A 13,137-nucleotide genomic window follows, 5' to 3' on the forward strand; every position below is an offset into this window, starting at 1 on the left:
AAATGCCAGCTGGTTGAATATAATCACTGTAGTACTTGAACAATTCAGTACCTTTAGAGTTAGAGCTGTGGCATATGCTATTTATAAGACTGAGTTGCTCATTTTAATTAGTATTAGGATTGCAGTTAGAATAAGATTTAGGGTTAAGGTTTGTTAAGGGTTATGGCTATTGATTGAAGTGTTGCATCCTTTGTGGGAATGTGGGAACTTGACTGATCATAACAAATATTTTGGATACTATGATCATTGAGTTTGTTTTTATTTTTCCCCTCACTGGATTTCTGTTTAGACAAACTATTTTTATTTTTGTTTATTTTCAACTATTTTAACTGCATCCAAATGTATTTGATGAATCTTTTTCTAAACAGAGATCATAAACTCCTTTATATAATTAGCCTGAAGAGACAGAGACTGGGTTCATATCTGTATTGCCTGACAGATTGCTACATCAGGTATGAAGCAGATGCCCCACCCCTGTCATCACTATATATCCAGAAAAACCAAGCTGCTTTAAAAGTATCAACAGACTTAGCTTAAACCATTTGTTCTGGTAACTGAGTCTACTTGTAAGCTACTTCAGGTCTAAACAAATCATCATCTTCTAACTGGACTACAGTATGTTCATCTACTCTGCTAGACATATTGTCCTTCCAGATCTTTATTCCTTTTCAATATAATCCTATCACATTTTCCTTTAAGCGTTATATATTTAATATCATAGCCTGTTCCCCAATGAAATAGGTCTAGCTCTTATAATCTTTCCTTGTGTGTCATTTTCTGCTTCTTATGTGCCACGTTATGTTCCATTCTGTGTAGGCCCTTAAAACTGTAATATTATTTTCCCTTTAAGGCCCTAGGGACTGTACACAGTGTTCCATCCACGGTGTAACTAGGAATATAAGGAGCCACAAATGAAAAATCTCTGGATTCTACTGTTCTCGGTCTATTCATAGCAATTAATTAGCTGATATCCTTTCACTCTATGTCTGACAACTTAGATTCCAGTAATGTTAACGGCCTTGTCCTTGTCTGTTTTTTTTTTTTTTTTACTTACCAATTTTATACTCCACTACTTTACTTTCACTCCTTAGGGGCTGGCAGCTTACATTTTGACTATGCCTACATATATCTTCTAATGTCTTCCTCCATACTTTCTCCATTGGCTTTTCGCATTTACTCCTACCATGGAGCCAACCACAAAGAGACTGATAGAATTTCCCATGTCTGGCGTGATGTCTTTTGATTTTTGCCCCTCCCCCAACAAGGAATTACCACAAAGACATAGATATCCTTTCCCTGTGTGATGTCTGACATGTATGTATTAAAGGAGGTTGACCTAGCAACCACTCTTACCACTAGTAACTGTCTTACTCTAAGTACTTGAGATCTGATCTAAGAACAGCACCTATAAAATGCTACTAGTGACCCTCTTACACACTCTGTGCCTTTTATCTATCTGCTTCTCAACCCATCCACATAACTATCCTCATGTAAATGTATTTTTATAAAACTAAAACCATAAAACTCCTGCTCTTCTCATTCTTACAAGAAGCCAGTGGTTTGGTACTGATACCTCAATCCACTTCCACAACAGTTTAGTTGTAGAAACTTATATTGATTATGGACTTTGCTATGCACTTCATGTTCTGCTAAGAATCTAAGAAGCATTAACTTCATCATCTTTATCACTTGCCGATTCTAATCATTGGAATTTCTGTTTGATAGAAATAAGTGTCATCCATCTGAAGTGAATCATCTGTCCAACAAAAATAACCCTTTCGTCTTAATCATCAATTAAACAGGAATCTGAAAATGATATCTATTTGAATAACAACATAAAAAATGATGATGGAATTTTGTTTCCCATCTTGGTTGCACTCCTTAAACATGCAAAAACAGAGCAGAAACACCAGTTTTCTATCTCTGTTTTGATTTTTTTTTATTATAGGTGTTTGTGACCTGCTTTTCAGCTATATTACCTCTGTATGCACCAACAGTGTGCTAAGATGGTCTGGCATTTTTGAATGGCCTCTATTTTCTAATGGTAAAGATAATGCTGATTGTAGGATATTCTGGCAGTACACTTTTACATTCTAACACTCCATGAAAACAGTTCTGATGTAATCTTTTCATATCTTTAAAATAAATGACACAAATATAAAGCAGCTGGAAAGACAGTGTCTATACTATCGTGTATACACAGAAAAGCATTCTGAAACACTGCAGCGTAGCTAAGCTATAATCATATATGTTGCGCTGTTCAGATACCATTTTGAAGCATATTTCATCTGGAGTACTCAGATATCCTTTTCTCACATAATTAAAGTATACACACAGCACTTAAATGTCATGTCACTCATTTGACAATACATTCTGGGACTTGGCTAACTTAAACCTTTACATAATCTTTGATCACGATGAGTCTTTGTATACCATGGAACTGTTTGAAAAAGGTTTGTTGTACCTAAACATGAGTTGCATGGAGAGATAAGCCCTTTCAAATGTTTTGCAGTGTACCATTGTTTTAATCAGCTGTAATGGACATTGGAGTTCACCTAAAAACTAATCTGTACCTCATAAACAATGAATTTGCTTAAACAAATATTGTAACTGAAACAGTATTAAAACATGCACTCTAGCTCAGTTAAAATCATCAAATATTGGTTCGCAGAATAAAGGGAATTGTCCATTTATTAATCCCAAAAAAATGGTGTCTAGGATAATCAAAATATTTCTGGTAAGAGGAAAATGGATATATTAGGGTAGGTATGGATGAAACACAGGCTAGGATTCACAGAAAACTGCAACAGCACAGCTGTCACTGTGCTGATGTGATGAATTGTGCTACTGTGCTGTTTAGATATTAATAGCCAAGTGCTCTCTGACAGGTAAAAAAACCTCATTAAAGCAAGAAGAAAATGGCTGTGGGTAAAAACAGGGTGCAAAAAAGTCCAAATGTAGAAAAAATACAGTGCACCGAGGTAACACACAATAACGTTATAATAAAACAAATAAGAAACAAAATGGTAAGTGCTTTCACAACTATTGTTACTTCATCAGACATAACTAAAGTACAATTCAATGCTTAAATAGATACAAATAGAAGCAATTAACATATCAATTATAGTTAATGAATGATGTCATACTTTAGGTTAGCAACCACAAAGCATTTAACTCTGTTTTAAATAGCTAGAAAGCTAAAACCAACATAAAATATAAATGAAAAAGAGTATATAAAGGATAAAAAATACAATGCATAAATATCTAAGACTATTTAAAATATGTACAAGCCCTTCATATGGACTGCATGATGAGTTAATGCTTAAGGTGTCTAGCCTTTAAGAATGGAATTAAGGAACTAGTGCCATTAAGACCAGGATATTTTTCAACATTTAATTTCAGTATCCACTTCTGTTCATGGCTTTCTGTAATGTTTTCTGCATCTCCTCCCCTGGAATTTCTATAAGTGTGTTGGAGAACAAAAAATGTAAAAGAATGAGAATGATCAGTGCACACAACATGATAGGCTAGTGCACATAACATGATAGGCTAGTGCACATAACATGATAGGCTAGTGCACATAACATGATAGGCTAGTGCACATAACATGATAGGCTAGTGCACATAACATGACAGGCTAGTGCATTGGATTGCTTACTGTTTTAATGTCTCTGATGTGCTCTAAAATTCTGTCTTTTAACAACCTGTTTTTGCATACTAAAGTATGGATCTCAACTCCAGTACAAACTTTGCAAGTTTAGACAACATGCTGAACTGTCACCATGAAAGCAACATGTCTAATGTACGGTGTTGTTCTGTCCTGAGCTCCTCTCCCTCCCTGTTTTATATTACCTGTTTAATGATATTTTCATTACCCTTAACATGTCTAATGTACGGTGTTGTTCTGTCCTGAGCTCCTCTCCCTCCCTGTTTTATATTACCTGTTTAATGATATTTTCATTACCCTTAACATGTCTAATGTACGGTGTTGTTCTGTCCTGAGCTCCTCTCCCTCCCTGTTTTATATTACCTGTTTAGTGATATTTTCATTACCCTTAATTAAGAAGCCCTAAACAGGGAAGGTTAAGTTCTTTTAAGAAATGTACTAATGAAGAGCTATGAAACAAGGAAAAAGCAAAGAGAGCAAACCAGGACGAATACAGGAGTTCATTAAAAAATGCAGAAATAAACTTTCAAGAGCTAGGTGCAACTGTATATTCAAGATTATTGCAGCAAACTACAATACTTTAAAGAGCCACCAAGACCTCAAGGAAAGCTGAAAAAATATATATATGTATATATGGATCTACTTCATTAGATCGACAGACCATTTGATCGACATTCATTTGGTCGACAGCTCATTTGGTTGACAAACAGTATTCAAGGCACTTAACAGGGATTTCCCCCCCCTCCCCAATGTTGCGCAACCCTGGAGCTGTTATGTATAGTTGGGGGGGTGTTTCATTTAAAATGTGTAGTTTTTGTTGTATTTTGCCCCCATACCCCCCTAACTATATATATATATATATATATATATATATATATATATATATATATATATATATATATATATATATCTGGAGCATTTCTCCCTGGGCCTCCGCTGAAAACAGGCTCTGTGGAACCTAGTCGGACATTCCCGGTCAACAAATGTTAAATAAAATAAATAAAAAATAATAATATATATATATATATATATATATATATATATATATATATATATATATATCAACTCCAGGGTTGCACAACATTGGGGAGGGGGCAAATCCCAGGTTTTTGCCTTGAATACTGGTTGTCGACCAAATGAGCTGTCGACCAAATGAATGTCGATCAAATGGTCTGTTGATCTTATGAAGTAGACCCGTATATTTATATATATATATATATATATATATATATATATATATATATATATATATATATACATATATATATATATATATATATATATATATATATATATATATATATATATATAAATATATAGTAGTAACTATGAACAGTTTAGTTTGCTTACTGTCCGTCTCTGTCTCTTTTTCATTCCATACTTCTGTATCTTTATTTGTCTAAATGTATGTGAATTTATACATATGTGTGTGTGTGTGTGTGTGTGTGTGTGTGTGTGTGTGTGTGTGTGTGTGTGTGTGTGTATATATGTATATATATATATATATATATATATATATATATATATATATATATGTGTGTGTGTGTATGTGTGTGTGTGTGTGTGTGTGTGTGTGTGTGTGTGTGTGTGTGTGTGTGTGTGTGTAGAGAGAGAGAGTGAGAGATTTATAGTTCTAGGTAAATATACATATACACATATTAATTTATGCGTATACAGAAATTAGCACATAAATACTATTTTTCCTATGATGATATCTAGTAGATAGCATATTCCTCAAATTAACTATAATTTCTCTAATGCAACTTTATAGTTTTCTATCATGAAAATTATAATATATTCCTAATCAGTACACTATGTTCTCATGCAAGGCGAACACGATTTACAGATTTAATCATTAAAAATGACTTTCTCAGTGCATACAGTTTCATAAATAAGTCCTTGAAAACAAAAGCACAGATTTTAACTTTTACATAAATGCTGAGGTGTGAGTAGTACAACTTGTTTATTTTTAAGATGTCCAGAAATATTAATTTCTTCTGTAATGCAAGAGCTCTTATAACCAGAGTTTTCCATTTGCTGAAATAATGGACCTCAAATATGTTTAAGTGGATATCAACTTACTAAAACTTCTGTTTAAGAGGTTCATGCCTGAACAATATTTTGGATATTGCCTGGAACCATTTAGTTTAGTTAGAAATGAGGGCAATGTGGCTTTCAAACATTTATGAAATCACTGTGTCATAACACATGAAAAGAAAAGGCCGCACACAGGTCAAGCTGTCTAATCCAATATTACATACCAAGAACCTAAAGCAAGTCAAAACATTTTTGACGAGTATCAGTTTATGAAAAATGTAATTGGAGCAGCACTTCAAAAAGAAGAGAAATAAATGCTGTATCATAGCATTCATTTCAGAGTGTATTCTGTACATCAGCTTCAAAATGCTGAAAAAGAAGTAAAATAAATAACTGATTGTTAGCTGTTTATGTACTTAATGTTAGGCAATGACATATTTGATTCCTCTTATTCAGGTGGGTTATTTTTTTCGTTGAGAAGTGATTGCTGCATACAGCTTTTAAAACTAGTGGATTTTGAAGAGTATAATATATAAACCTTTTTTACATGTTTTTCAAGAAGAGATGTTAATGAATGTAAACAGAATTTTGAAGCAGGCGTCATGTATTTCCGCCTCTGCTTAATAGCACACGTGTAACTGCTTCTGCCTGGTTGATAACATTCAATGGAAATATACTTTTTTTAATTCTTAACGTAGCAGGGAATACATTTGTCCCTTTCTGCAAAGTCTAATTTCAGTGTCATTAATAAATATAAAAATCAAATCTTGTTTTCCTCACTCATGGAAAGAAGGGTGAATATTTTGTTTCCTTGCTCACAACCTGTAGTTTATTGCTCACTATATAGCTGCAAGCAGTCTATTAGAATGTTAATAAAGCAGTCTGACTTAGTCCTGGAATATATTTATTGTCACCAATATTGTTGGAACAAGTTTTTAAATGTAAAATTTTTACTTGTACGGCTAAATCCTTTTGAAACATTGAATCACTTGTATAATATACTGATCTTTTTCTACAGTTCTATTGCAAATAATTTTAAAACAAGGCCCTCTATCTCTTAACTCAGAGTATTGCAAAGTTATTGATAACCACAATATTTCCCTTAATGTCAGATCATTTTATGACATTAAATGTTAAAAAATCCTCCTCCTAACATCTCTGTATGATATTTAGTGTAACATTAGATATTTTAACCTGTTAATATATCATAGTTTTTGCATTAATCCTTTTTCTATAATACCTTTGTATTCCTTCTAGAATTTTGATTTCAACCAAAGTAAGAGAGAAAATATAGATATTATGTTCTATAACTGCTCTAACTATAGTTGTATATAATGCTTTAAGAATGTAAAGATATACAGATTCAGTACTTCTGAATATTAGTCTATACCATACTAAAGCCTTTGCTTCCATTACATGACGTTTAAATAATAATGCATTTTCTATTATAAAGTCAAGATCTTTTACTTGCTCCACAATTTCAATCTGATTATTCTCTTATACAGTTTCAAGCTGTCCCAGATACTATCACTTTACTCTTTAAAGAATTAAATTTAAATCTCATCTTTTCAGCCCGTTCTTTTGCTGTACATACGCAATGCATTTAAGTAATCAGTATCACTTGTATCAGAAATTTTGCACTGTTATTGCAAACAGCAAATGTTGACTCCCAAAATTTAGAAGGTAATTATAAGCTAGAGAAAGCCATATTAAACAAGGCAAATTTCAAAAGGCACCCTCATATACGTGATATTAAACAAGGCAAACTTCAAAAGGCACCCTCATATACGTGATATTAAACAAGGCAAACTTCAAAAGGCACCCTCATATACGTGATATTAAACAAGGCAAACTTCAAAAGGCACCCTCATATACGTGATATTAAACAAGGCAAATTTCACAAGGCACCCTCATATACGTGATATTAAACAAGGCAAACTTCAAAAGGCACCCTCATATACGTGATATTAAACAAGGCAAACTTCACAAGGCACCCTCATATACGTGATATTAAACAAGGCAAACTTCAAAAGGCACCCTCATATACGTGATATTAAACAAGGCAAACTTCAAAAGGCACCCTCATATACGTGATATTAAACAAAGACAAGCACCAAAAGGCACCCTCATATACGTGATATTAAACAAAGACAAGCTCTAAAAGGCACCCTTATATACGTGATATTAAACAAAGACAAGCACCAAAAGGCACTCTCATATACGTGATATTAAACAAAGACAAGCTCCAAAAGGCACCCTCATATACGTGATATTAAACAAGGCAAACTTCAAAAGGCATCCTCATATACATGATATTAAACAAGGCAAACTTCAAAAGGCACCCTCATATACGTGATATTAAACAAGGCAAACTTCAAAAGGCACCCTCATATACGTGATATTAAACAAGGCAAACTTCAAAAGGCACCCTCATATACGTGATATTAAACAAAGACAAGCGCCAATAGGCACCCTCATATATGTGATATTAAACAAAGACAAGCTCCAAAAGGCACCCTCATATACGTGATATTAAACAAAGACAAGCGCAAAAGGCACCCTCATATACGTGATATTAAACAAAGACAAGCGCCAAAAGGCACCCTCATATACGTGATATTAAATAAAGACAAGCTCCAAAAGGCACCCTCATATACGTGATATTAAACAAAGACAAGCTCCAGAAGGCACCCTCATATACATGATATTAAACAAATACAAGCACCAAAAGGCACCCTCATATAAGTGATATTAAACAAAGACAAGCGCCAAAAGGCACCCTCATATACATAATATTAAAGAAAGACAAGCTCCAAAAGGCACCCTCATATACGTGATATTAAACAAAGACAAGCTTCAAAAGGCACCCTCATATACGTGATATTAAACAAAGACAAGCTCCAAAAGGCACCCTCATATACGTGATATTAAAAACTGCCTTCCAGTTTATAGCCTGCTACAGACCACCCTCCCAAACCCAGGAACCCCACTCGGCCTTTCTGAGAACACTGGAAAATATGAAGGTCTCTCCAAACACCATTATATTGGGTGACTTCAACTACCCAAACATAGACTGGGAGCATTACTCTAGCTCCAACACCCTAGCCCAAAGGTTCCTAGAATTTATAAACTCAAATGCTATGGAACAACTTGTTACCACCCCCACAAGAGGGGAAAACATACTGGACCTGATCATCACCAACATGGGGACTCTATGCTCCAGACCAGAAGTGTATCCCTCACTGGTAAGATCAGACCATAAACTAATCTCACTGGATATTCAAATCCCGACCCCACCCCCTGCCCAGAAAACCACAGTGAAAAACTTCTCTAAAGCAAATTTCACACTCCTCAAAACCCGGGGTGGAATCCTTCATAGCCCCCGGGCCTGTGGAAAATATGGCCCAGACCACAGAATCCTTTATAAATGCATTCTATGAACACCTTCAGGAATGCATGGATCATGCGATCCCAAATAAAACCAAGACCCAGTCCTCCAAAGGCAGATGTCCTGTCTGGTGGACCCCAGCCATAAACAAACTATACAATAGAAGGAGGAAGCTACTAAATGATAGAGCAAAATCCCAAAAAGGGAAGGCATCACTGATTAGTATTAGCAAAAAACTACGGGCACTCATAAAATTGTCTAAGGCCAGCTTCGAGAGAAAAATTGCACAGGACACTAAGGATAATCACAAGGCTTTCTTTAGTTATGTTAGGAACCTGGGTGGTAATTCCCAGATATGCTCAGAATTAGTCCAAAATGACAAAAAATACACTGAGCCCACAGACATTGCCAACATCCTAGCTGACAGGTTCAGCGCAAACTCCCCCCCCTCTCCACCAAAAGGGCAAATATCTATCCCAGCAGAGTGCTGCCCCCCTGACATCTCAGATGCTCAGGTAAGAGCCGCCCTCTCCAAAGCAAAAAACAAAGCATCAATGGGACCAGTCGGTGTCCCGGGCTGCGTCCTACATGAACTCCAAGAAGAGCTAAACCCAAACATAAAACTACTGTTCAATCTCAGCCTTACTACAGGATATGTGCCCAAAGAGTGGCGTACAGCAACAGTGGTCCCTCTCCATAAAGGTGGTGCCTCAACGGATCCTGGAAACTATCGCCCCATAAGCCCGACTAGCTTGGTCTGCAAAGCTATGGAAAGGATCATCATGGACCTCATAAATAAAGATATTGGGGACCTACAGACACTGGATCCTACCCAGTTTGGCTTTGTTAAGGGCAGATCCTGCCTCTTAAACCTGGTTGATTTCTTTGAAACAGTCACAAAGGCGATTGACAAGGGGAAGGTGGTCCACACAGCCTACCTGGACCTCGCAAAAGCCTTTGATACAATACCCCACTCAGGCATTATAGATAAGCTCACCAGCTTAAATATAAACCCCTATGTCACTAGATGGATTGCAAACTGGCTCAAGGACAGAACCCACATGGTTAGAATTGCTGGAGCCATGTCAGACTCCAAACCAGTTACAAGTGGTGTCCCACAAGGCTCAGTCCTGGGACCTCTCTTGTTCGGTATATATTTCTCGGAGGTACAGGCCAACACGGAAGGACTGTGGCTGACCAAGTTCGCAGATGACTGCAAACTGGGTGCCATAATCGACTCTCCAGCTGACACAAGCTTCCTCCAAAAGGGCCTCATAGAAACAGACAACTGGTGCCAGAGCCATGGCCTCAAGCTAAATGCCAAAAAGTGTATAGTCATCCCTTTGGCAAAAACAGTGCCCACAAATTACCACATAGGTGGTAATCCATTAAGTACAGAAGAAGTAATTAGGGACCTGGGGACCCAAGTTGATAGCAATCTCTCATTTGACAACCACGTGGCCAAAGTGGTTAGAAAAACATTTTATATAGCCCACCTAATCATGAAGGGATTCACATCTAGATCAGGGGAGGTCATCGTGCCTCTTTACTCATCCCTCATCAGGCCCATAATTGAGTACAATGCCCCTTTTGGGATGTACCTTACCAGACACCTGCAGCAATTGAAAAGACCCCAAAAGTACCTCACCAAGAGGATCAAAGGGCTCAAACAGATGCCATATGCTGCCCGGTTAAAGAAACTCCAGCTCTATACTCAGTGGCATACCGCCTGTTCAGAGGCGATCTGTGCCTGACGTATAAAGCCATGTCCAACCCGGAATTAATGGACATGCTGCACCTCAGAAAATCCAAATCCCATCAAGCTACGCGCTTGAGAGACTTGAACCTCAGCACTGAAATAAATAGGACATGCTGGGGGGACAGATTCATAACCCAGAGGCTCCCTTCATTCTGGAATAAAATCCCAGTCCAGGTTAGGCAGAGTCCCTCAATGACTCTCTTCAAGAGGAATCTTGATGAGTGGATGGGAGATCGTAGGTTTACCCCAGGTATCACTTCTGTGTCACTGTTAGACAGAGGCACAGTATACTAACCTCGAAAAATGGCATAGCAAAATACATTTAAAATGGATGGCGAAAGCCAAACACATTCTGGCTAGGCTTATAATTGCCCTAGGGCAGATAGCCTAGTATGAACCTATGAACCTATGAACCTATAAACAAAGACAAGCTCCAAAAGACACTCTTGTATATGTGTTCCGGAAATGACAACTATCTCCTTGATGAGAGAAGATTTAAAAAGGTATTGATCTTGTTAGAATCCCTTAGTATTGACATTATAAGCACCAAAATATGTCCAGAGTCATTTTAATGAAAATATTTTGAAATCCAAGCCAAGCTTCAGTAAACTGATTATTTACTTAAACCAGCTCCCCTCATTTTGTGTTATATTTTAATTTGTTTATATTAATAGCTATTAGCAAAACATCATATTTTTCCTATTTGTTGACTGGGTAAACCCATTGAACAAATTGCCCTCTTCAAGGTTGACCCCAGAGTACTTTCTGGTTGACCAACTTGCTCAACATCACACAGTAGTCAAATAATGGTGAAAGAAATCAAATTCAGTACCCTGAGCACAGGAATTGACTTAATAGTTCAGAGCTTTATTCCTCTGCATTAACTACAAGACAAAGAAACTGACAATTAAATCATTAATTGTTTAATACACTATGGCATATAATATAGTCATGAAAGTATAGCCTGTCAAAACTGGCTAGTATTTTCAACATTTCAAAAAAAGCAATTATTTAAGGACATGCTAATGCTTCATGTATACATGCTTGATATCCCATTGCAGCATTAAAGCTATTCTGTTGTCACTGTTTTAGAGAAATTCCGCTTTTATAAAGAGGAAGCCATTGTTTTCATCTATGAATATTTTTTCTCTAAATACTGAGATGCAGAAGGTAGCAGGTGACTTGGATACAGATAGTAAATCCACAGACTTGAGGGAGGGGGGAGTAGGACCTCCAACATATTTAGCTTGGTCTCCTTACCTAAGTGGCAAAGTAGACTGGAGGTTGCCTTGTGCAGAAATTGTAGGTTGACACGGCTAGTACAAATAAGTAATACAAAGGGACGCACCATCTGATGTCATGCTGTTCTGTGGGAATATGTATCTGTACATTTGCTTCACTGCATTTTTGCAGTCTGGGGGAAGAAATTATGTGCACACATCTAGTTGCTGAGATTTCTTTCCTATGAGAAAGACAGAAAGAGCAACAAGTCATATAAAAGAAAAAGCAGGGAAAAATATGAACACTAAACTGAACACTGAAATGCAGAAACCATAGAATTAGTTTCTGTAGCTAAAGGGGTGGTATCTTCTCCTGCATGCTGGATGTAGCTAGCCTTATAACCACAAAAATTACCATACCAGCCATGAAGCTAGACAGATAACCACATAGACTTGGCTGAAGAACTGTCAAGATAATTAAGATTTATTACAAGGAGTTTAGTGCTGTTGTCGTCTGATAACAGGACTTCATCAGAACTAAATCACGCAATGCACATTACAAATTCAAACCACATGCAATTAATTGCAACAGCAATCATAATCCAATTCACATAATCAAGAAAAATGAAGCAGCACTGATAAGTTTAAAAATTAGAAAATGGTGGAAAAATAACCCCAGTACATTTTCAATGGATTCAGGTTTGTAAATATATATAAATATATGTAATATCTAATAAATTGACCCTCGGTGAAAAAATTTAATATTTGTTGCACCTTGCATGTAAAAATACACCTCTGATTATTAACTAATAAATTGAAAATAGATTAAAATATCCAGAAGCATATAAAAATTACATATTAATTAAAAAAAAGTAAACAAAAAAACTACAAAAGGATTTGCAAATGAAGACTAGGGAGATCTATAATTGTGCTGCCTCCCCTTAATTTAATATAATAATATAGATAGCATCATTCAACCCAGGCCTCTCACTTGCATTCAAACATATCTGCCACAGCAATTCCCTATATACTAAGGTGTGTTCCCAGGGACCACTTCTAGGGTTTC

Source organism: Protopterus annectens, chromosome 8.part0 (assembly GCF_019279795.1).
Source record: "Protopterus annectens isolate FY-2018-M chromosome 8.part0, PAN1.0, whole genome shotgun sequence".
In the NCBI taxonomy this organism is placed as follows: Eukaryota; Metazoa; Chordata; order Ceratodontiformes; family Protopteridae; genus Protopterus; species Protopterus annectens.